Source organism: Lepus europaeus, chromosome 13 (genome assembly GCF_033115175.1).
Source record: "Lepus europaeus isolate LE1 chromosome 13, mLepTim1.pri, whole genome shotgun sequence".
Taxonomy (NCBI): Eukaryota; Metazoa; Chordata; class Mammalia; order Lagomorpha; family Leporidae; genus Lepus; species Lepus europaeus.
The window spans coordinates 23,743,128-23,767,490 of NC_084839.1; the positions used below are offsets into that span (position 1 = coordinate 23,743,128).

At 52.9% G+C, this 24,363-nt stretch overlaps 1 protein-coding gene across 2 annotated transcripts in view; it reads left to right on the top strand.

The window, feature by feature from the left end:
- Positions 1 to 672: 672 nt before the first annotated feature.
- MAPRE3 (microtubule associated protein RP/EB family member 3) overlaps positions 673 to 24,363 on the top strand; it is a 49,933-nt gene continuing 26,242 nt past the window's right edge. The window contains exon 1 of one of the 2 annotated variants that reach the window (XM_062209115.1): positions 673 to 815. The gene's annotated coding sequence lies outside the window, so the exon portion shown is untranslated. The remainder of the gene's footprint in view (positions 816 to 24,363) is intronic. The other variant, XM_062209114.1, reaches the window with a different exon arrangement.

Sequence of the window (24,363 nt, forward strand, 5' to 3'; positions counted from 1 at the left end):
GCGCTAAACCACAGGGTGGGCGCGATGCGGTGAGAGACGGACGCAGGGTGATAACGACCCGCGCAGTACGTGTACCCGGCTTTTGTCAGCTCCGTTGGGCGTAAAGGTGTCGACTCCCTGGTAGGAAACGCAAGGGGATGTCCAACACGGGTTCAGGAATCGGAGTTTGGAGACTGCGACGGCAAGCCACCACCTCAGAGAAGCGGGAAGACCCGGCCTTAGCTGCCCGGCGTCGCTGAAGGCGCGGAAACCGTGTCCAGTACAGCCACTCTGCCAATCCGCGAGCGAGACAGCAGTGGGACCTCCGGCTACCCGGAGTCAGGTGTAGACGGCCGTTCCTCGCGCGCTCACACAGGGCGGAGGGATTGTGACGCTGTTGCTAAGGGCGAGGGAAGGGGCGATTCCCGGTTACCATGGTGACGAGGCCGGCGCGTTCCTTCGGTACCGCGGTCCACGTACTACGGGTTGGTGTCCCCCCGTTGCCATGGCGACCAGGAGGGGCTGTTCTCGCCGCCCCCCCCCAGTTGCTAAGACAAGGTGGAGGTAGGGGCTGTCGTCCTCTCGCCGCCCGGTTGCCTTGGAGACGGCGGGTGCCCTGGCCCCGCCCCGCTCGGACTGACAGCGGTGGCCGCATCGCGCCTGCGCAGTGCTCTCTTCCCCCGCAGTCTCTGTGCGTTGGAGCCGGAGACCGCGGCGGCCTCTGCTAGGACCCTCCGCGCCCCGAGCCGCCGGCCGGAGCCGCAGCCGCAGCCGCAGCGCCCCTGCCGCCTGTCCCCCCCCCCCCTGCCGCCTCCGCCGGAGCCGCCTCGCGCACTGTGAGTCGGGCCAAGGCGACAGTCGCCGTGGGGCTGAGTCAGCGGGAGGCCCGGGCCCGGGCTGGGGGAGGGGAACCGGGCGCCCCGCTCGCCCCGCACCCGCGCCCGCGCCCCCCAACCGCGTCCCCCGCCCCCTCCGCCCTCCGCCCGCCCTCGGGGGTCGCCGCGGCCTCGGCGGCCGGGCCTCCCCGAGCCACTCCTCCTCCCCTTCCATCCCGCCCTCCCTTCGGACCCGCCTCGGAGGTCCTTCCCCGGCGGATGGGGCGCTACCGCATCCTTGCCCAGGGCCGGCACCCCGCACCCCCGTACTACCGCGGTCGTCCTTGTCCCCGCTCGCCTGGGCCTGACACCCCCGGCGTGTCGCTGTTTCCCGGCGACACGCCACCGGAGTGACAAGGGAGCCGGGAGGGGGGCCTAGGGGAGGGGGCGCATTCCGCCGGTCCCGACCTGGACGCCCGGGTTCCTGGGCACACGCTGCCGCCCTGGCTGGGCTGGGGAGGCGGCTCTGGACGGTTCCCACCGCTGCGGAGGGTCCGGGGGCTTCGGCCCCGCGGTGACCAGCGGCTGGGAGGGGAGGAAAGGTTGCCTGCGCTTCCGCTGTGGTGTTGTGAGTGAGGGTCTTGCAGTGCTCTTTGAAATGCGTTGTGGTTTTTAGTGTTTTTGTTTTGCTTTTTAACTCACAATACAACTGTGATGTAATGTGAAGTGGGGAGGCGGGCCTGACGCCCACTGTTTGTGCATGGAGGGGTGGTGGTGGCAGGACTTGACCCTTGGTACCTGAGAATTCCCTGCCAACCAACCTAGTAACCCTGAAAAGAACGGGGGGGGGGGGTTCTCTCCCGGGTAGGTCCCAGGCCACGGTCCCCGCCGCCTGCAGGGAGACTGTGGCCGGCAGGCGGTCTGGCCTAGCTGGACAATTCCTGGGTGTGTTTGCTGACCCACCTCCCACCCCCCACCTGCCCACCTTTGCAGCCCCTGCTCTAGGGAGGGAGGAGGATCCTAAGTGGTTTTCTTTTCCCAGCAGGAACTGAGCTGAAGTCAGAGTCGATGGCCACGGCCAGAAGCTCTTAAAAGGCATGCCCCAACTCGAGGGCTGCCAGCTCCTGTGTGCACCTCTCTCCACTTCCTCTGGCTTCCAGATTGTTCGAACATCTGTGTCCCTCTAAGCCAGTTCTTCCGTCCCAGAGGCCGTAGGGGATTCTACGCCAGGCTGCAGAAGGAGTGGCTGGTCCCCTTCTGAAAATCGTGGTGCAGGAGCCGCTCACGTGGAGTTTCTGGGGTTGCAAATGATGACTTGGCTCCTTGGCTTTGCTCAATCATGGCCTGTTGGCAGCCTCCTCAGAGCCGCTCCCCACCCTCCTGCCCGTCAGATTAGTTTACAGCAACCGAGATGGCTGCCGCCCTAGTTTTAAACTTAGAGATGAAGTTGAGGAGGACTGCGGCCCCTGTCTGCAGTGTGGTTTCTTGAGTTCGGATGCCAGTCTGGGGCTTGGTGGGATGCACCTGCCTACAGCGCAGTCAGAACCGTGAGTTGCATTCCTTCGGTGTGGTCCCCTGTGTGTCGCATAGCTCTCCGAAATACCCGAGCAGGGGAGGAGCGGACAGCTGTGCTGGAGGGCTGCTCCTCCGGGGCCGAGTGTATTTTGGGAATCAGCGATATTACTGGGGTGGAGGGTTGTGTGAATTAAGAAGCAAGAAAATGTGTCAAGGCTAGACAGACCAGGAGGGCGGGAGTAAAATCTTCCCTTTCCAGTTTGCCGTGGGATAGTACATTGTCAGAGCATCACAGTCGTTTTTATAGGGCTAATTTCCCTTTGAAACCCATCCCAGTGTTTTATGAGATAATGATGGAATGCCTTTTGAACTGCTACTTAGGAAACAGAACTAATACTTGTCTTGCTCATTGTCTGTCCAGTTGGTGCTGAATGTAATCATTAAGAGGGAGAGGGATGGGCATTGTGGTGCAGCGGGTTAAGCCGCTGCTTGGGATGCACATATCCCATATCAGACAGACGGGTTCGAGTCCCGGCTGCTCCAAGCTTCCAGTCCAGCTTCCTGCTAATGCACCTGGGAGAAGACAGATGATGGCCCAAGTACCTGGGTTCCTGCTATCCACATGGGGGGTCAGGTGGAGTTCCTGGCTCCTGGCCTCAACCTGGCTTAGCCCTTGTTGATGCTGGCATCTGGGGACTGAACCAGCAGATGGAAACTCTCTCTCTCTCTCTCTCCTGTGTGTATGTGTGTTCCCTCTCTCACTTTGCCTTTCAAATAAATTTTAAAGGGAAGAGGTTCATGGTTTGAACCCATTTAGACCTAAAACCATGGGATGGATGTGGAACTGTATTTCCTTGATTCTGAGACACGCCAGAAATTCACCAACAGCTTTTGGGTAAAATAATTTAATGCTATCAAAATTCATGTGCTAATTTCAAGGTCAGTCCTAACGTCAGGAACGTTAAAACGGTTAAGAAGTGCCAAGACTTGCAGGAGGGATTTGTGCTTCTTAGAACTGAGGAAGAATGGTTTCTACAGCAGCTAGCCATGAGGGATGATGCCGGGACTTCCTCCAAGCCAGCCCACTCTGTGGGGTCGCATTTGTAGGGTGATCGCGATCAGCTGGAGTTAGGCCTGGCAATGGCTATTGAACAGAGCAAAGTTCCCACATGGGAACCCACAGGGTCTTAATGTGGTGTCTCCAGAAACCGAGAAATGCGTGAACGTCTTAGGAGCTGTAACTGAATTTAGCCATGTAACACTTTGGACAGAAAATGCGACCTTCGCGAACTAGAATGCATCCATAAAGACCCTGAAGTGCACGTCCCCTGCGCCCACCTTGGGATGCAGGAACCCAGAGGGGCCCAGAAGAAACTTCAAGCCCTTCTCTCCAGATCTGGACGTGGGACATGGGGCATCGCCCTGCCTGCCGTCACCCAGCTGATGTAGAAAGTGTGCGGAAACTCGATGGAGCCTGAGGGTGCCGTGCGCGTGGGCACTGCTGGCTGTTAGTGCCTGAGCCAGGATCAGATTTCCAGACTGGAGCTGGTCTCCAGCACCACAGTGCTCCATCCCTCGTGTTTACTGTTCCAGAGGGCTTCATAGAAATAATGCGGCAGTCTGTAATTAGCCCTTTAGACAGGGGCTCCTTTCATCGCCTGAGATGTTGCAAACCAGGCAAAATATAGTGTCAGATTGTCTGGTTAAATATTTATTCTTGCCACCTTAAAAATAATTTTGCCTCACATATCCCAACGTCAGGAAGGCCTTTTTTCTTTCTCCCTTCCTTCCTTTTCTTTTCCTTCCTTTTCTTTCTTCTTCGTCAGCTAGCAGAAGGCAAACCTGCGGTCAGGTATTTGAAGTCCTCTCAGCTTCTTACTGCGAGGCTATTGCATTCCAGAAAGCCAGGTACAAGGGCACTTTGGGCTACGCAGTTGCCTTCCAGCCCTCAGAACAAGACCTTTTGCCTTTCTGGGCAACACTAAGTATCTTCTGGGCCCTGTCGTCGGGAAAGTGAGGCTTTCTGACAGACCGGAGTTCGAATCCCGGTGCTGCCAGTGGCAGCTTCCTGGCTGTGTGGCCTTGTGTGCTGTGTAATCTCGGAGAGCCAGTTTCCTCATCTGTGAATCAGGAGTGCTAACTGTCAGCTTTTCAGGGTGTTGTGAGGATAAACTACCGTCTGTAGAGCACCTGCTTAATAAAAGCTAGCAAGCGTTCGTTATGTATTTACTAACATAGAAAATGGAAAGTGCTTCCACAACGTTATCATGATTCACAATCGTCTCCGACACTCAGTTCAGCAGCCCCCGCTCCTAGCAAGCCCCCCGGTGTGTTCGACTTGCTTAGAGAGACTTGTCCTGTGACGACCTGGCGCTCCGACACACCCCTTTGTCTGTGGGCATTCTGTGACCTGCTGATCTGCAAGGCTGGCGGGCAGGAGCACTTGACCCCAGGAGAGCCCCGCGCTGGTGTGTTTGTGTGTGTCCTGGGAGTTAGTCCCCCTGCTGCGGGGGTCAGTCTCGGGAGTGATCTTCATGAGAAATGGAAAAGCTGTTTGTGAGGACAGCTCACGTGGCCTTCATCCGCTTCCTCTACGTTAGAGGTGTGGCTCCAATTGGTGGCTTTGCTCAGATAAGCTCAGATCTCTTTGCTCAGATTGGTGGCTTTGCTTGGCTCACTGTGGGATCCCGAGGGCAAGGGAAAGGAGCTATTCATCTCGGGAGGGGCACCTGTCACTCGTGAGGAGAGGCAAAGGGAGGTCCTCTTGGCCCAAGGCAGGGGCTAGCAAGTGACGGAGGAGTCCAGGCAAGCTATTCAGGTGGGAGAGCCCAAGCGAATTTAGACTCCCGGATAAACTGTGATTAGAGAAGAAAATCTCCAAGTACAGGCATCTGAAGATTGAAAAGATAAACACAGTAGTTTTTACCTCTGGGAAGTGGGAGACAGAAAAGGGGAGTGACTCAGAGGGAACTATTACTTTTCATACTTTGATATTTGCTTTGTGATAAGAAGCTTGTATGCTTTTGTGGTTTAATGAATTTAATGGTTGTTGTTCATTAATTACATTTTGGTTCAACAGAAGCGATTGCCTTGATTTGAAACCTTTGAGGCACCGGCCAGATAGGGTTAGGCAGCTTCCTTCGGGCAGCCCAAGCCAGTTTGCACCAAATCAGACTCTTACGTGGTGGAAGGACCCCCACAGTGACTGCAGCCCAGGATGCTCAGTGGATCACCTACCTCACCACTCATCTCCAGCCGTTTCATTCTCTGCTTGAGAATGGCCCCCGCCTTCTCTTCACCCACGGAAGCTGTCATCACTTTACCAACATGCTAATTTAATTTTCAACTGTTGATAAAAATGCATCTGACCCAAACAACCTTTATGAGAAAAAAAAATCTTTGCCTCTTATTTGGCGTCAGGAGGGCTTGATGTTTAAAGGGACCCTGCTAAACTGCTGGCTGGCCGCTCTGTGATGACCTGCTGACCAGCACATCTTTGGCACAGTGATCTAGGAAGGCCTTCTGCTAATTAAGAATTACTGATAGACACTGGTGGCATCGTAAAGCATTGTTGAACTTTCAATTTTGCCGTAAGTTGGCCAGTCGCAGTTTCTAGCTTGATGTCCTGTTTTATTATAGAAAGATGACACGCCTATCGCTTGGTGCCGTGGGTTGCTTACCCAGGAGTTAGGGTTGCTCATGCTGAGTAATTCGCATTCCGTCACCCAATCTTCCCTGTGGCAGGAGACTGATGTGTGTGACAGCTGGCCAGGGTTGATGAGACATTGTGGCCAACACCAGGCTGACTTCTAGACCTTGCTCTCGCTGGCACCCTGCTCTCCCAGCTTGGACCAGGTGTGCTTACCCAACCTTTTATCATGGCATCTGAGTGCTTCATTTACCTCAAGTAAGAACTCAGCCCGTAGAAAATGTCTTAACTCCATGCAAAACGATTTTTCCCCAAAAACTGTTTCCTGTATATAGGAGATCTATACTACTTGTGAGATATGTTTAAAATAACTGAGCATGAAGCCTGACTTCAGATGTACCCAGGAGTTTTGACTATACATATGTATCAAAAGCCTTGAAAGGACATGTATCTTTAGACCAGAAATTTCCATTCTAGGAATATTTAGAAAATCAGAGGTGTGCATAAAAATACTTGTACAAGGATTTTTTGAGGCAACATTATTAATAACATCAAACATTTAAAACAACCAAAAGGGTCAGCAGCTGGGGATTGGTCAGATAAAATACAGCACAGGCATTAAAAACATTTATAGAACAATATTTGTTGGCATCCGATCTTCATATGTAATCAATGAAAATAGCAGGATGCAAAATAATATGTCAAGGACGATGCCATTTTTACGAAGAAAAATAGGAAAGTGTCCCAGGAGAGCATATGCCCATCCTAAGTGACTCTCACTGACTAACTGGGTTGTAAAGGAATGGTTTTCTTCTTGGTGATTTTCAGTGTTTTCTGCAACCAGCAACTATAACTTTATTACATTTTTTTAAAGTCTTATTTATTTGAAAGACAGAGAGAGAGAGAACTTTATCCACTGGTTCACTCCCCAAATGTCTGCAATAACCCAGAGTAGCAAGACCAAAACCAGGAGCCCAGAACTCCATCCGAGTCTCGCACATGGGTGACAGGAACTCAGTTACTTGGGCCGTCACTGCTGCTTCCCAGGCACGTTAGCAGAAAGCTGGATCCGAAGTACAGGCGGGACTTGCTCCCAGACATTCCAGTCCGGGGTCCGAGCGTCCCAAGTGGTGGCTTACCCTGCTGTGCCACAACACCAACCCCTTTCTTGCATTTTTAAACTAGCAACTTACAGATCCCATGTAGAAGGGCCATCTCTAAGACAGTCACAGTGCACGCCATTTTTAATGATTATCCTGATTCAGTGTCGTCCTGACACTCAAAGGGTTTCCTTAGCTCGCTGCTTCATTTCTTTGACAGAGAGCATACCTGATGTATTACTGTGTGGGTGTGAGAAACACAGCTTAGAAATTCCAGAGCCCATGCAGCCAGATGAGGTTCGCTCTCTTAGTTAAATAAAACATAAAAAATATGAAACTAAAGTGGGTCATAAGATAGGCTTCTTTGCCTCTTGACTCTGGCTGGTGAAAGTTTTCAGCAGGTGAGCTGCCTGGAGTGAACAATGATGGATTCAACACAGCTAAAACGAGGGCTTTGGATATTCTCACCACAAAGGTAATGAACGTTTAAGGTGCTGGACTTGATAATTACCTGATCTGAAGGACACGTTTGTCAAAACAGCACACTGTACCTTACAAATATGTAGTTACTGTGTGTTAACCAAAAATAGAATAAAAATAAGTAAAGAAAGAAAGAAAATCATTAGAAGGTCTTAGGGTAGCCTTTCTTTCTCCAATGTCTTTTTTTAAATTTTTAAAAAAATATTTATTTTATTTATTTGAAAGACAGAGTTACAGAGAGAGGTAGAGAGAGAGAGATCTTCCATCGGATGGTTCACTCCCCAGTTGGCTACAACTGCTGGAGCTGCGCCAATCCGAAGCCAGGAGCCAGAAGCTTCTTCTGGGTCTCCCACGTGGGTGCAGGGGCCCAAGGACTTGGCCATCTTCTGCTGCATTCCCAAGCCATAGCAGAGAGCTGGATTGGAAGAGGAGCAGCCGGGACTAGAACTGGCACCCATATGGGATGCTGGCGCTTCAGGCCAGGGCGTTAACCCACTGTACCACAGTGCCAGCCCCTCCGATGTCTTTTTGAATTCTCTGGGTTCCCAGTTCTCCAGTGGTTCAGGGCCCTTCATGGAGGCTTCATCTCGTTGGGGGGCGGGGGGGAGGGAGGCGGTGTGCCCATCCGAGCTGTCTGATCTAAAAGACTGCGCTCAGCTCTGCCACTGTGTTTGCCCTTGGTCACCTGTCCAGCCATCCGCCGAGGGGCCCCTTTTCCTTGAAGGGATGGAGAAGGTTGGGTGCCCACCAGCGGCTGCCTGATGCACAGGAGCCCTCTGCAGGGCCAGGCTGGGCAGCTCCCTCTGTGCCACACCAGGTCCCTGGAGCTGCTGACTGGCAGCTGCCCTCCCGCCCTCACTTTTCCCGTACACACACACACACACACTGTCCATGGCCTCGCGGCCCAGGGGAGTGGAGTGCTACCTGCCCTCTGGTGCTGGAGTCTGCCCAGCTCTGAGCACTGGCGAGCAGAGCCTCTGGCCTCCTCCTGGGGATTCAGGACTCAGAGTGGAGGGACATATGGCCTGTCGCCGGCTCGGCCTGTGATTCAGTCAATGTTTGCGAAGCAGGATCTGCCCCTTCTTCCAAATGCCTCTGACTACCCAAATACTTGTCGCAGATGGGTGGGGGCCCTCCGGGGGCCCTCCCAGCTGCCTGGACATACTAATGAACAAGTCTGGGATGTGGCTGGCTGGAGGAGTTCCACCACTTGGAGACAGTGACTGCCGCAGAAGCAGTTGAGAGCACTGTTGTCCTGGTCACCTTGTAGCGGCGTTTCCTGACTCTGACAACATCCTAGCTGCTTCTGAATCAGCAGGATGGCAGCTGGGACGAGCCTGTGTGTTGCCATGGGGAGGGGCAGGTCTCGGACCACTGGGTGGAGGCGACTGCCGAGTGCGGAGAGCTGCTGAAGGCTCGTCTCCGGCGCTGTGTGTGCGCCGTGTAGCCAGACCCTGCTGCAGCACCGCACTCCTGGCAGCCAGCCACCCCTCACCCCCTTCCCTGCAGGCTGTTGACACTTACCAAGGACTCTGATTTGTTCTGATTTTAGATAGGTAGAGCTCACAGCTCCAGGCTCCCAGGTTCGGCATTCTATTAACACCCTTACGTGATAGGGCCACTGCTAAGTACAGAGATGTGTCAGGCTAGCCCCAAAATAGCAAGGTACACAGTTGTTGTTTTTTTTTTTTAAGATGTATTTATTTGGAAGGCAGGGAGAGAGAAAGAGAGAGAGAGAGAGAAAAGGAGAAAGAGAGAGACAGAGATCTTCCATCTATTGATTCACCTCCTAAATATTACAATGGCTGGAGCTGGGCCAAGCTGAAGCCAGAAGCCAGGAGCTCCATCCTGGCTTCCCATGTGGGTGGAAAGGGGGCCCAAGTACTTGGGCCATCACCTATTGCCTTTCCAGGTGCATTAGCAGGGAGCTGTTCTGAAAGCAGAGCAGCCGGGACTCAAACTGACGCCCATATGGGATGCTGGTGTTGTGGCACAGCAGGTTACCCTAAGCCCTTATCATAAGTATCCTAACAGGTGTTCACCAGTCCCTTCTCGGTGCTGTGCTCCCAAGCCTTCTAAGGTGTGAAGGACAAGAGGGCAGCCCCTGCCCGTGAGGAAAGCGAACCCTGGTGTGGAAGGGCACACGGGTGTGTGGAGTGACCGGTGCATAGGACGGTACTGGGCGTCAGTAACACACCTTTGGTGCCTTCTTGTATCAGACGTCATCTCTGTCCATAGGGACCCAGCTAACATTCTGGTGAGAGAGTTGGCGCAACATGTCACTAGCACAAAGAGGATAGGAACTCAAGCAGTGATGGGAATGAGGATTTTTTTAACTCAGAGGAGGAGGGACCCCTGCACCTGTGAGGGCCTGAGAAGGCCTCAGAGAAAGGGACACACTGGCACTGGGTGTGCAGCGTGGTGCAGCAGCTCGCTGGAGGCCAGCCGGTAAAGGAGCAGAAGAGCTGTTGCCGAGTCTAAATCCCAAAAGGATTTCAAGAGGAAAGTGACCACTGAGAACTGGAGTTGTTGAAGAAGGCTTCCCGCAGGACGCGGGAGCTGACCTGCCCTGCACACGAGCAGGCTGTGGCCAGAACTCCAGACAGGGCCTCTGCATGGCAAGGTGCGCGTCAGCAAGGGAGTGGCCTGGAGGGCAGGTGTGGCGAAGTGAGCGGGTCACCCTGGCCGGGGTGACAGTGTGAGCTGGTTTTGAGTTTGGGGGAGTATTGGTGACATTAACCAATGATCAGGAAGTTTGAAAAGACAGTTGGGAGATGAGTTTAGGCTTAGGCGTGAAAAACTAGAAGCTACGTGACTCTGAGGTGTGACGGTGGAGTGGGAAATGGGACCCTCCAGATGGTTTGCTCACTAGAGCCAGCCACTCGGGGTTGGGGATGGAGCTGCAGGCGTGGAGTTGGCAACATAGGGGAGGGGTGGCTTCCCTGTGGGGTTCTCTCCAGAGGTCCGGGCCACAGCATGCAGAGACCAGAGCCTGAGCAAGAAGCCCTGAGAGCGAGCCGTCGTTAGGAAGTGAGTGATGAGACGTGGAGCAGTTTGGATGGTTCTGCAGCAGGAGGAGAGAAAATGGGAGAGAGAGCTCGGGGCTGCTGAGTTAACTGCACTGAGGGACTTCATGGCGGACAGCCCTGATGACGCTTCTGCCGTCAGTCAGCCAAGCACCGGAGCTGGAAGCCACATCGCACGGCTAAGGGGCGAACCGGCGGAGAGAAAACAGACAGGAGGGGTGGTCACCAGAGAAGCATGACAGGGAAGAGAGGAAAACTGTACCCAGGCCAGCGCCGCGGCTCAATAGGCTAATCCTCCGCCTTGTGGCGCTGGCACATCGGGTTCTAGTCCCGGTTGGGGCACCGGAGTCTGTCCCGGTTGCCCCTCTTCCAGGCCAGCTCTCTGCAGTGGTCAGGGAGTGCAGTGCAGGATGGCCCAAGTGCTTGGGCCCTGCACCCCATGGGAGACCAGGAGAAGCACCTGGCTCCTGCCTTTGCATCGGCATGGTAGTGCGCCAGCCGCAGTGGCCATTGGAGGGTAAACTAACGGCAAAGGAAGACCTTTTTCTCTGTCTCCCTCTCTCTCTCACTGTCCACTCTGTCAGTCAAAAAAAAAAAAAAAAAAAAAAAAACGTGCCCAGAAGCAGCGGTGGAATCCACTTTTTTGTTGTAAAATATTCTTTATTTTTCTTTAAAGATTCATTTATTTATTTGAAAGGTGGGGAGGGGGAAGAGAGATCTTTCATCTGCTGGTTCACTCCCCAAATGGTTACAACAGCCAGGCCTGGGCCAGGCCAAAGTCAGGAATCAGGAACTCCCTCAGAGTCACCCACATGGGTGCAGGGGCCCAAGCACTCAGACCATCTGCTTTCCCAGGTGCATTAGCAAGGAGCTGGATCAGAAGTGGAGCAGCCAGAACTCGAACTGGCACTCGATACAAGATGCTGGCATTGCAAACAGCAGCTTGACCCACTGCACCACAACACCGGCCCCAATAATTTTATTCGTTATCAGGAAACATATGAAGTTGTAATTTTGTATTGAATTTTGTGGATTGTGGTTTTGTAAAGACACTTATGTATTAAAATGTTCTTCCTCTGTGGGTTTCTCTGTGTCCATATGTCTGCCACTTCAAATGTCCCCATTCCTTCTGTAACGGCCCAGCCCATTGACACCTGAGATCCATAACCATCAGGCTGTACTGGGCAACAGGGCATCACCCACCTTTCGCAAGTGTAAATATCTCGTCTGAGCTTCACCGTGAATGTGACATTTTCTTTTGTGAGTTATTTCTATTGCATAAGGTGGAATTACTGAAGCAAAGGCTAAAATGTTGTTTTGTTAAAAACAGCCAACTTGCACTTAGAGTAGGAGCCTAGTAAGGACTTGGAGTGGTTTTGATAATAAGGTCTGAATGGCAGGAGGGAAATGGCAGGAGGGAAAAAGAGGTACAGTTGGCCCTCCATATTCACAGATTCCAAATTCATGGATTCAAACAAGTGTGAGCTAAAAATATTTGAAAAAAATGTCTAGAAAGTTCCAAAAAGCAAGCCTTGAACTGGCCATGGGCTGAGTACTACGCTGAATCCACAGGAATGAAGCAACTGTATTAGGTATTGCACGCAGTCTAGAAGTCATTTAACATACGCAGGAGGGTGTGCTCGTTCTACGCAAATGGTATGCTATTGGATAAGAGAGACCTGAGCACCCACGCATGAGCGTAGCCGCAGAGGGTCCTGGAATCAGTTCCCACGGACACCGCAGGCCAGCTGCATTCGAGGAAAGAGGTGCGTGTGCGAAGCGGAACATTGTGGAATTATCTTCAGGATACCAGGGAGAGCCATTTTGCAGGGGAGGGGAGGGCTCCCTGCCTCTGGGACTGCGACAGGGGAGGAGGTGGTTCTTGTTGTCTCTGATTTGCAAGGTGCGGTCCGAGTAAGGTGCTGGTTTTTCTGCTAAGACCTGGGTTTTCTCATTAGAAGGGAGCCGAGGCCACTTGATGAGGTCGGGGTGAGGCGAAGGCCGTGGGGGCCGAGCTCCTGAGTGTCTGACTTAGCAGCAGAGAGAAATGTGCCTGGGCGTAGGGGAGATGAATGAAAGTCTTGTTGTGCAGCATGAGGGCTGAGCTGCGTCCATGAATTCCTGATGGGCGGAGCCTCTCAGGTCCCGTGGCCTCCAGCTGCAGCCGTGATGGGGGCACGCGGATGGGGTGGGGGTGCCTGGCAGGTTCGGGGCAAGGTTTCCGAGGAGCCAGAACTAGGATGGCAGAGAAGCAGTTGACACTACATCCGAAGGTGGCAAGAAGGGCTCTGGACCTGTAGCGGGCGCTGGCGTCAGCCAGAACGGGGACGGGACAATGACAGGCTCCGGACAGAAGTCAGACTTGGAGTGGGATGTGGGGCACTGAGGCCATTTTTATTTTTGGTTGCTCACCTTTGTGTGGCGTTTGCCTGTTTTTCACACAGCCCTGGTACAAGCCAGTACCATTTTGAAGCTAATAATTAAAATCTCAGGCATAGAGCCGTGCCTCCGGGCTGGGACTGGCTGGGACAGGCTGGCTTTGAGAGCAGTGAAGGAAAAGTGAGGAGGGAGGGGGTTCACGGTGTCTGGCTCAAGCAGGCTGTGGGGAGCCTCTGCTTGTCGGCCGGAGCGCCTGCGGTCCCTGCTTGTCACCCTGCAGAGTCGTGCCCAAGCACCAGCCTTATCCACCTTAACACCTGCAGCAGGGCCTTCCCAGGCTGTGCTGCCGTGTGGGTCTGGCTGTTTCTAACTCTCTGGCCAGATGCCCTATTCTATCATTGCTCCATGGCCTCCCGACAAAAGTTCTTTCCTCCGGACAGATACAACCCCTTCCGGGAATGTGGTTTTGTGAGTAGTGTGGGCTCCGGACCTCGCTCCTCCCCTCCAGTGGGTACAGACTGTTCAACTGTACACAGCAGCCCTGTTTCTCTCCTGCCCGTGTTGCCCTCTCCCCTCGTGTCCTCCTCGAGGATCCACTTTGCCCCCCTCACTAGTGGCCTTCATGTCACCGGCGGGGTTCACGCTACCTTATTGCTGCCCAATTGAAGCCATTTACAGAGCTGACCATCCTGAGCGGCCACAAGGGCTGACAGCAGGGCACTGAGCAAGATGGGCACACGAGGAATCTGGTGCAGGCCTCAGCCTGGGGAGGAGGAGAGGCTGGGCACTTCTCTTTTCAGGGCCTTCCACCGAGCCTCAACCTTGCCTGGACATTTTGTAAATGCCCTCTCATCAAAGCAGACGTGAGCAGGAGTATGGCTCCCTGCCAGTCCCTACCAGGAAGGAACAAACAGCTTGCAGTGCAGGCCTCAAGCCAGGTGGCGTAGGAGCTGGGGGGCATTGTTTTGCATGCAGAATTAAATGGACTCTGTAAACACAGCCTCCCGCGCCACTCCTCTCTCCCTAGTGGGCCAAGGTGAGGCTGAGTGGTCCTCGGCCCGTACTTAGGGACGGCGGAGGGCCGCGGTGCAGGAAGGAACCTTGAGTGGACTAAGGAGACAGGCTTGGGGCCAGCGACCTGGAGTAAATCACGTGTCCTTGGTCCCAGTTTCCTCTTCTGTAAAACGAGGGGTCTCTGCAGGTGCTGTTCCCTTTTCTGGAACATTCTTTCCTGGCCTTTTGTAAGCGAACTCTCCTTACCCTCGGGTGTCTCGGCCTACACGTCACTCCCACAGAGAAGCACTCCGTGACTTCCTCCTCAGCTCTACTCCCGGGACAGCCCGCAGGAAAGGGTTTTTCAAGTTGTGGATCACAGACATTCACGTGGCTCTCAGCCATAAGTGGGTTGTAAGATCGACGTATCAGGTCGTAACCAGCATGTTAAAAATGAATAGAACGGAAAATAGCAGAGTGCACTGCTCAGCATTGTTTGATGAAACTTTTGGTGATGTGTGCGTGAGTGTGAGTGTGAGTGTGTGTGTGTCTATCTGTGTGTTGGGTTGTAATGTAAAATGATGTTCACTAAAACAGTGAGAGTCACTGCTTTAAAAATACTCCACGCCTGTGTTTTTACTCTGTAGCCTTTAATGTGCTATTACAGATGGAGCAGCAACTTATAATGATATAGCTACTTGTGTGATTGTTCAGCTAGTATATCCATTTCACTGGGTAGCCAGCCGCATGCAGAGGACCTCCTAGCGATAGCTGGGGCTCTACAAACAGCTGCTGGAGGAAACGGCCCTCGTGAAGCTGGTTTTGTGGCTGTGGACCCTTAGTTCAGGAGTGCGTAGATCGTGGCAGCAAGAGTGGACTGAAAAGCCCTCACGTTCATCCCTCATGGACAAGGGCTCCAGAAAGGGTGATTCTTTGACTTCTTAATCTCTAGATTGGGAGTGGTGTTGGAAACTGAGAAGGCCCAGGCCAGATCCTGTCCCAGGGACCAGGAAGAGTCGAGAAGAAACCGCGACCACTGCCCTCGTCAATAAAGCCTCAGCCAGGCCTGGTTACCTTCCAGTGAGCCAGAGGCAAACACAAGGCACCCAGAAACTGGGCCCCCACAGCCTGGGCTCGGGAAAAGGAAAAGTCGGCCTGCCTAGCGTAGCCTCTCACAGGGTCTGTTTCCCACTCGGCCACGTAGGGATGACAGCTGCTCACCCAGCTGCCCACCATGCTTCCCCTACAGAACCCCCCACCCTGCCCACAGCGCTCCCCGAGGCCTCGCTCCGGACACTCATGGCCTGGAAGGCTCCACCCGCAGTTCTCAGCAAGGCATTGCTCCGGCTCAGAGCTCCGGCTCAGAGCTGACCCAGGGCTTGTTAGAGGAAATAACTCCAGGGACTCACGCCTCTGAGGCCCTCTGGAGGGGCAGGGGACCCACTGATAACGCAGGTCGTCCTGTTAGGAGTATTTAAGAAGGTCTCATATGCACCTTTGTCTTTAAACTCGTCATTTGAACTCGGGGGTTGTGCACATCTAGCTAGTCTGTGGAAACTAAGTGGCTTAGCCACCTAGTACAGAGACCACTCCGCGGGGCACTAGGGAAAAACTGGTTGTTTAGAGCTCCCAGGCCTGTTAGCTGAGCATCTTAATTTATCCGTTGTCTCCAGCTTGCCTTTCTGGACTTGGCAACCCCTTCCAGTCCCAGAGGCGCTGCCCATCAGTTTTCTAAAGAAGCCTTGTGAGATACCAAGCCGCAGTTGGGCTGTGGCTGGCAGGAGGGAGCTAAAAGAAGCAACTGACAAGTCTTGACTACTGTGTCCCTGGGCAGCAGCTGCCCATCACCAGTGGGCCCTCCCCTAGGTGGGGATTTGGGGAAAGGCCCTCCTCGAGTGGCTGCCAAGTCCATGGTTATTCCTCTTAAGAATATTCGAGATCTTTTTTTTTTTTTTTTTTTTTTTGACAGGCAGAGTGGACAGTGAGAGAGAGACAGAGAGAAAGGTCTTCCTTTGCGCACCGCGCTGATCCGATGGCAGGAGCCAGGTGCTTATCCTGGTCTCCCATAGGGTGCAGGGCCCAAGCACTTGGGCCATCCTCCACTGCACTCCCTGGCCACAGCAGAGAGCTGGCCTGGAAGAGGGGCAACCGGGACAGGATCGGTGCCCCGACCGGGACTAGAACCCGGTGTGCCGGCGCCGCAAGGTGGAGGATTAGCCTAGTGAGCCGCGGCGCCGGCCGAGATCTTTTTTTTTTTTAAATCTCTTGTCTACCCCTCACCGTAATAATGTTTGCCTGCACGCATTAGGTTTCCCATGAATTCAGAAATATGTATTATTCTCAAAATTATATAGCCTTGTCCATATTTTTCAGAGAAACTTCTTAGAGCCATGTATGTCTACCTTAGTGCCCTAGTCATAGTAGTCATCAAAAGCCCTTTTTTGTGTAACAAATATAATTCAAAATTGCCTTCTAAAATAATTATTTAAAATTGTTATTTGTTTTCTGTATTTGAAAGATGGGCAGATAGATAATAAAGAGATCTCTCAACTGGTGTTCACTCCCCAGACACCCACAAACGCAGGGCTGGCTGGGCCAGGCCAAAGCCAAGAGCCAGGATCTCAATCTGTGTCTCCCACCAGGGTGGCAGGGATCCCAGTTGAGTCATCAGCCGTGGCCTCCTAGGGCGCACAGTAGCAGGAAGCTGGAGTCAGGAGTGGAGCTGGGGCTCTAACTTAGACACTCAGATACGAGATGCAGCATCCCAAGTGGCATGGTAACTGTACTGCCAAATGCCCACTCTAAAAATGAAATATTTTCCAGATGTGTTTCTGTATTTCAAAGGCAGAGTGACACAGACAAGGGAGAGAAAGACACAGAGAGAGCAAGCTTCAGTGTGCTGGTTCATTCCTCTAATGCCTACAACGGCCAGGACTGGGCCAGGTCACAGCCAGGAGCAGGAACTTCATCCGGTCTCCCCGTGGGTGGCAGGGACTCAGACACCTGAGCCAGTTTCTGCTTCCTCGGAGGCGCATCAGTAGGAAGCTGGGGCGGAAGCAGTGTAGCCCGTTCTCCACCCGGGCACTCCGACCTGGGAGGCCGGCATCCTAAGCAGCAACTTAACCCACTGTACCCCAAACTAAAGCACAGCAGAGATGCCTAAAGGAACCAAAGGAGTAAGAATCCCCCCAACCTCCTCTCCCAAAGGGAGCCATTGCCGCGACTTTGTTGCCGAAGATTCCAACATTTTTTCTGAACTCATACTATCTATTCTTAAAAGCGTAGAATCTTACTCTCCGTCTCATCTATAAAATGTTGGAAAAGATAAACAAGCGGAATCAGAAAATTAAAACCATTGTAATTCTCCCCCTTAGGAGTGGCAGAGGGTTGCTTCAATAGACTTTACCTGCAGGTCCCTGCTCGCAGGCCACCCCAAGTAAACAGTCCAGATGCAAATGTGTCCTTGTTCTGTGAACACAGCCCCAGGCCCCCACCTCCACCCGCTGCAGGTCACCAGCCCCAAGCACCTCCATGCCGAAGGCCTGTTGCTGCCGCTGCTGTTCACTGTGGTCATGTGACTGCGTCTTCTTCCAGTCCCAGAGTGTTCACATTAGACACTGCTCCTGGAAGCTTCTGGAAGGTGGTGTCAAAGAAACGTGTTTGTGCAGAAGTAGCCCGCCGGGATGCACCGCCCTCACAGGTTCCTTCAGGCAGAAGACACAGCAGGGCCCTGACCCAGCAATGGCAGAAGTACAGGGGTATGCAGTGGGAACCAGGCAGGGAACGCGCTGGAAGCGACGACGTGGGTGTGGGTGTCTCCTACGGCAGTGACCTTGGCGCTTGTCAGGCAGACTACGCTGACTGGCCTTTGGTTTGGCCAGGAAGAGCATTCTGTGCAGCGTGGGTCATTGGCAGGTGCCCACTGGACGTGATCCACAGGACGAGTCTCATGAGGTGGACATGGTAAGGGGACCAGAGGCACTGGGGCAGTCACGGTGACAGGAGAAGTAGCGGGCTCTCGCGGTGAAAGCCAGAGGTGGTTCCTGCGGGGTGCTGGTCAGACGGGAGGGCGCGAAGCTGGAGAGCCGTCTCGAGACGGCTTTTCCACCGGAGAGGAGAACAGCGGCTCCTGAAGGCAGGTGGAATTGGCACTCGAATCTGTAGCAGGGCCAGCAGAAGCCGAGTTCCCGTCCCGCTCCTGCCTGTCCGTAGCGCTGGAAAATGATGATTTCTTCCTCAGAAATAAATAAAGCTTCCTCCTCGGAGAGACCAGAGAGCATTCATTATTAATGTTTATTTTCACATTTACAGATGAAAGGCATTCTGACTTCAAAGAGGTAGACTTGGACTGGGGAAGAGAATTAATTTTCAACATTAAAACTATCTGCTAGGAAACATTCATGCCTATTTTGGAAAGTTTCTCGTGGTTGAACATAAAGTTGGAGAATTTCAAAGGGGAACTTGACAATAGAGGGATCAGAGAAGAGTGTTCTAGGACAGAAGCGTCTGTGTTCCCAGCCACCCAAACTCATTTCTAGGACAAGGCTTAGACACAGCGCCAGCAGCAGCCTCCTGCGACACGCCAGTGAACGCTCTGAGAAGTCCCGGTGAACGCCTCGGAACCTTGCCAAATAATTAATGACTTAATTCTGCTCCAGCTCCTCTTTTCATAACACCAAGAGCTGAGACTCCGACTAATGAATTTCACTTTTAAAAAGACGCTTGCGGGTTACTTGTTCTAGTTTAGAGCATAAAGTTCAAGGTAGCGAGCACAAAAAAGGTCCCATCCCCTGGGACCGTCCCCCTGCAGGGGACACATTCCAGCGTCTCAGCATTCTGTGATGTTGTGAGGTCATGTTTGTCCTAGTCCCTAGCTCTTTTTCACAAATTTGCATATCGGATTATCAAGAGAGAACACCGAATACATTTAGCTGCCTTTTAAATGGTGGCAGAAGAAACCAATTAGCTAAGTGGTCATTAATCAGTGAGATCCGTTTTAGCATCGGTACAGGAAGTAAGCATATTTCTTTGTTTGTTCCCCCAAGTTGCTTAATCTCATCGCAACATTCTAGAAGACTGAAGCTTCCAGAGATGACGAAAAAAAAAAAAAAGCCCATGTTTTGCCATGACTCAGCTTAACTCTGGCCAGGCCACGGATGGATGAGCAGGGACAGGAGCTGCGCTGGGCAGTGGGGAAATGGTGCGTGTGTTCTCTAGGGCACAGCTTCTCAACGGCAGTCCTGCTGCTGACTTACCAGGCGAGGCTGTGAAAAATGCAGCCCAGGTCTGTCCCTCTCTGGGGAGGGGCCCAGGAAGCTACGTTAGGAACGGGCCGGTCAGGCGGTGTAGGCATACCTCGGTGCTTGTCAGGCAGACAAAGTGACCGGCCTTTGGTTTGGCCCAGAACCTCTGCTTTAGAGGAACTCCCTTCTCGGGGTGCATGAGGTCAGTCTTGGCTTACAGGGCTTCAGAAAATGACCCTTGTCACTCCTTAGTGGAAAAGTCATCCTGCACACTTTCTGTATCCCTTGGACGCAGGGAAGGGTTGTGCCCTGGCTCAGTCCCGCTGCCTGCAGGAAATCGCAGGTTTGTCATTGATCCTTGCGTCTGCCAGCGTCACCACCTCAGCTTTGTCGTACGTGGCCGAGTGATTCCAACACCTTCGCGCCTCCAGCTGGTGTAGGAGCCAAGTCCTGAGAGGCAGCTGTCCTTGCCTCTCTCTGTGGGACCGCCACCCGGAGAAGAACAGGCTGGGTGGCACTTCTGATGGCTGTCCCACCGCACAGCGACAAGGACTCACTGAGCTCCGGAGCCCTGGGTGGGCCCTGCTTGGTCATGGTCCAGGAGAGAAACGGCTTGTCTCTGAGTGAACCAGGCACTCTGCGCGTGCTGCGCCCATGCTGCCTCGATGACAGAGAACAGCCCCCAGGGCCAGCACGATCCCACGGCGCGGAGGGAAGGCGGAAGGCGGGCGTGAACTCTGTCCTCAGCCTCGGTGCTGACTCACCGTGGTGGGAAAGCCAGCACCCAGCTCCTCTGTCTGCCCCTCTGTCTCCCGTTGCCCAAGCGTGAGGTCAGTGCCGGCAAGACTTTGAACATCTGGAATGAGGGAGGATATAAAACTACAAAGTGAGCGTCGCTGTCTGAAGAGTGAGAGGCGCTGGAGGACGAGCCGCCTGTGTGCGCGCCGCCTCAGGGGCCCTGGGACCTGGATCTGCCTTGTGCCTGTCTTACCGAGGGCGGCGTGAAGCCACACTGTCACGTAGGAGAGGCAGCCTGAGGCAGTGACCCAGAACAGGGACTTTGTGGCCGGCTATCTGCTGAATGGGAATCTTACGGTGGGGATGGGGCAGCTGCAGCTTCAATAAACTCCCAAAGTGACTCTGAGGCACCCCAAAGTCTGAGGAGCAGCCTGGCCCAGGCAGACCACCTGCGGTTCCCGCATCTCTCTCCGGTGCTCAGCCCCTGCTCTGAGGCCCATCTGCGCACGCCTCAGCTCTTGGGTTACCTACTGCTAAGTGAACTCAACCGTTGCTTCAAGGCCAAGTCACCTTCTGCCCAGAACATTCCTTGAACCTTTTCAAAGGATGGAATTGTTCCCAGATATGAAAGAGTACTATGCATAGGAAATGAACTGAGTCAATATACCCCACACGGAAATGTAACCATGATACTTTTAAAGAAAAAAAATTAGTCACCAAATGTATTTCTAAACCTTTTTTTGTTTGTTTTAAAGACTTATTTATTTGCGCCGGCGCCGTGGCTCATTAGGCTAATCCTCTGCCTGCGGCGCCAGCACCCCGGGTTCTAGTTCCAGTTGGGGCGCTGGTTCTGTCCCGGTTGCCCCTCTTCCAGTCCAGCTCTCTGCTGTGGCCAGGGAAGGCAGTGGAGGATGGCCCAAGTGCTTGGGCCCTGCACCCACATGGGAGACCAGGAGAAGCACCTGGCTCCTGGCTTTGGATCAGCGCAGCGTGCTGGCCACAACACACCAGCCGTAGCGGCCACTTGGGAGGTGAACCAACAGAAAAAGGAAGACCTTTCTCTCTGTCTCTCTCTCTCTCACTGTCTAACTCTGCCTGTCAAAAAAAGAAAAGAAAAGAAAAGAAAAAGGCTTATTTATTTGAGAGACAAAGGGAGAGACAGAGGTCTTCCATCTACTGTTCACTCCCTGAATGGCCACAAAGCCAGGAGCTTCTTCCAGGTCTCCCACATGGGTGTAGGGACCCAAACACTTGGGCCATCTTCCACAGCTTCTCTAAGCTATTAGCAGGGAGCTGGATTGGAAGTGGAGCTGCCAGGACTTGAATCGGTGCCCATATGGGATGCTGGCACCACAGGCCAAGGCTTAACCTGCTACACCACAGTGCCGGCCCCTCACAGAATATATTTCAATCCCACTTTTCTTTAAACAGTTGGGCAAATATGTTTGAATATGCATATCAAAAGGCCTGAAGAGTATACATGCCTGTTATGAGGAACTTTTTGAAGTTTTATGCTTATCTGTATTCTTAGAATTTGCATACCAGTTGTATAATTTTTTGAGCTTAATAACAATTAATTACCAAAACAGTAATTGCAATAATAACCAGGGAAGAACAGATTGCTGCTACAGCCTTTGTTCTCACGTGACCTTTCTGTGCGTCTCCCTCCCCTGTGCAGCTGTGAGCGTCTCCCTGGAAGGGCCTCACACTGCTCCTCTGCTGTCTCCCCTGCCCAGGGCTGTCTGATGCTTGGCTGTTGCATGGCGCATTCTCACTGGATTTCAAAGACCTCTAACAGGTGCTGGGGAGGCTCCGTTGATCAGCTCCTGGCTAGTCAGGCCTGCCCGTCAGTTGGCGTGTCTCATCCTAGCAGAGGGGCAGTAGCAGGAAGGACCAGTGCCACCTCTAGCCTCCATCACAACAATTTTGTGGTGGTGGGAGGGAGAAGGGGACTTTGAAGGTGGTGCCTGGATACAGGTGGTCTGTGGGTCACTGCCACTCACTTCATTAAAAATCACTACTGCAGGGGTGGGCGTTGTGTTGCAATGGGTTAAGCTGCTGGCCGGGACACTCACATTACATTTGGGAGTCCTGGCTACTCCGCTTCTGACCCAGCTTCCTGCTAGTGCATCCTGGGAGGCAGCAGATGAAGGCTCACGTGCAGACTGCCACCCCCAGGGGAGACCTGGATGGAGTTCTGAGACCTGGCCCAGCTCTGGCTGTTGCAGGCATTTGAGGAGTAAATCACCAGATAGAAGACATTGACCTCTCTCCCCTCACCTTCCAAACAAGTAAAACTTAAAAATAAACTCAGTACCCCAGTGGCAGGCACTTGGCCTAGTGGTTGAGTGCCTGACCTGGGTTTGATGCTGCCCTGGCTCCCAGTTCCAGCTTCCTGCTAACATGGACCTTGAGAGGCCACAGCGATGACTCAAGTGACTGGTTTCCAGCCTGCATGTGGGGGACCTGGCTTGAGTTCCTGTCTCCTGGCTTTGACCACGTCCCCCCCCCCCCCCTCCGCCATGGCTGGCATCTGGGGAGTGAACCTGCAAATGGGAGAGCTCGCTCACTCTCTCTCTCTCTCTGAAATGAATTAAGAAAAAAATACTCTCCAATTTGATGACTCATGTCTGCCTGCTCCAAAGTAACTTCTACTCCTTTTTCTTTTTTTTTTTAAATATTATTTTATTTATTGAAAGACAGCTACAGAGAGATATAGATCCAGAGAGAGAGAGGTCTTCCATCCACCACTGGTTCACTCCCCAACTGGCTGCAAAGGCCAGAGCTGAGCTGATCCAAAGCCAGGAGCCAGGAGCTTCTTCCAGGTCTCCCACATGGGTGCAGGAGCCCAAGCACTTGGACCGTCTTCTACTGCTTTCCCAGGCCACAGCGGGGAGCTGGATCGGAAGTGGAGCATCTGGGACTCGAACCGGTGCCCATATGGGATGCCAGCGCTGCAGGCCAGGGCTTTAACCCCCTGCACCACAGTGCTGGCCCCCAACTCTTTTTTCAAAACAGAATCAAGCTCCCCATTTCCTTTGTCGCACCCATATAAATCAGTGGAGTTATTTTCACACAGCTGCCTCAGTCTCGCCTTTTACCTCCATCCTCAATCCTAAGTCAGGAGATTGCCCAGTCAGCAGTGCGGGACCTTTTTTCTGCCAGGGCCACTGGGGCATTTATAACATCACTCGCTGGCCATACAAACATCATTCGCCTGCCGTAGATCTGCTGAATGTTAGATCCGCCTGCAGTTGCCTTGGCAGGGACTTACACGACCCACAGGCCCTCTGGAATGCCCTGGCAACTTCCAGGCATCCACTCCTTGTCTTCCATTCGTAGATCAGACTCACAAACGCTAAATTAGGCCAGATGTAAGTGACAACTGTGTGTCCTTCCTGCTAAGAGCAAGAGGCTCCCACTGCTCTCCCTGTGGAGTGGTGGTCGCAGGTCTACCAGACTTCTCACCGCGCCTCCCGAGGCTGCTTGTATGAACGCTGGTTCCCTGTCTCTCACCACCACTGTCGCCGTCCCACACACACCCTTTGTGCCAACTTCCTAGGAGAAAGGGGATCTTACAGATCTCAATGTCGTGATGTTGGAGAATCAAGCCCTGATACGACTGCTGTTACTAAGAGAGAACGAAGGATCGGTGTTCATTTTACTGTGTTTACATCTAAAAGCTTAGCAATACCTTTTAACCAAAAAAAAAAAATCTGTTTTTAAAGTGTTTTTTTAGGGGAAGTGTGGCACTCCTCATGAGTAATGTTCTTAGATAACTTTTATTATTTTTTTAAAGATTTATTTATTTACTTGAAAGTCAGAGTTATGCAGAGAGAAAAGGAGAGGCAGAGAGAGAGAGAGAGGTCTTCCATCTGCTGGTTCACTTCCCAGTTGGCCACAACGGCCAGAGCTGTGCTGATCTCAAGCCAGGAGCTTCTTCCAGGTCTCCCACGCAGGTGCAGGGGCCCAAGGACTTGAGCCATTTTCTACTGCTTTTCCAGGCCTTAGTAGAGAGCTGGATGGGAAGTAGAGCAGCCAGGACTTGAACCAGTGCCCATATGGGATGCTGGCACTGCAGGCAGCGGCTTTACCCACTATGCCACAGCGCTGGCCCCCTAACTTTTATCATTTTAAGTCTGGACCTATTCTAAGAGTTAGGGGTGGATGTCTGGGATAAGAGAAGACAGGTTACTCAATAAATGTTAAGCATCTACTTTGGTTTGCAGTGGAATTGAGAAGACAAATATGAGGCACTGTTTTAGCTCCTTCTTCAACCTTTCTTAGCCATGTGTTCTGACGTCACTTCAAATTGCAAATTGTCTACACTGCAGTGAGCCCCAGTGTATCAGACACCAGTGTGTCTAGTGAGAGCTCAAGGCCTTCTCCAGGACGCAGAATGAAGTTGTTCTAAGGATCAGAGGGCTCCCTCTGGAGGGAAGCGCT